The sequence below is a fragment of the Penaeus monodon genome, chromosome 29, assembly GCF_015228065.2.
Source record: "Penaeus monodon isolate SGIC_2016 chromosome 29, NSTDA_Pmon_1, whole genome shotgun sequence".
NCBI classification, from domain to species: Eukaryota; Metazoa; Arthropoda; class Malacostraca; order Decapoda; family Penaeidae; genus Penaeus; species Penaeus monodon.
This window is the reverse complement of record NC_051414.1, coordinates 840031-840617: the sequence shown is the minus strand read 5'-3', so window position 1 is coordinate 840617 and position 587 is coordinate 840031. Positions and strand designations below refer to the sequence as shown.

Sequence of the window (587 nt, the reverse complement as noted above, 5' to 3'; positions counted from 1 at the left end):
TCTCCCGAGCGCAGAGTCCGTATATTCAAGCGAGGAACCACCTAAGAGAGAATTCCACAGAAAGAGAATTCAAGCAGCTGCTAATTCCGCCCTAATCGCACGACATTCGAAGTATTACAATGGAGGGAAGGGCGAGGAAGGCGGGTGAGGGGGGGGGGGAGGAAGGCCGGGGAGGGGGGGGATGAAGCCGAGGAGGAGAGTGGTAGGAATGCCGGTGGAGGGAAGGGCGAGAAGCGGGTTAGGGGGGGGGGGGTGCAAGGAAGGCCGGGGAGGAAGGGCGAGGAAGGCTGTTGAGGGGGGGGGGGGTGAGGAAGCCGGGGAGGGGGGGGTGAGGAAGGCGGGTGAGGGGGGGCGTGAGGAAGGCCGGGGAGGGGGGGGTGAGGAAGGCGGGTGAGGGGGGGCGTGAGGAAGGCCGGGGAGGGGAGGTGATACGCAAAGGAGAGAAATTCATAATGAGGATAAAAGCTTGAGAAGGAGAGCGGAGATATCTTAAGGGTTGGAGATACGGAATCCTGTCCATGTGTTACACTTCTAAGGTAAAAGTATATGCAAATATGTCCTACCGATTTCCTGCTTTTGTATAGTGA

The 587-nt window shown here is 58.6% G+C and overlaps 1 long non-coding RNA gene across 2 annotated transcripts in view; it reads right to left on the bottom strand.

Moving 5' to 3' along the window:
- The window catches only part of LOC119591875, a 181478-nt gene that overhangs the window by 159677 nt on the left and 21214 nt on the right, over window positions 1-587 (bottom strand). The gene's annotated exons all lie outside the window — the stretch shown is intronic.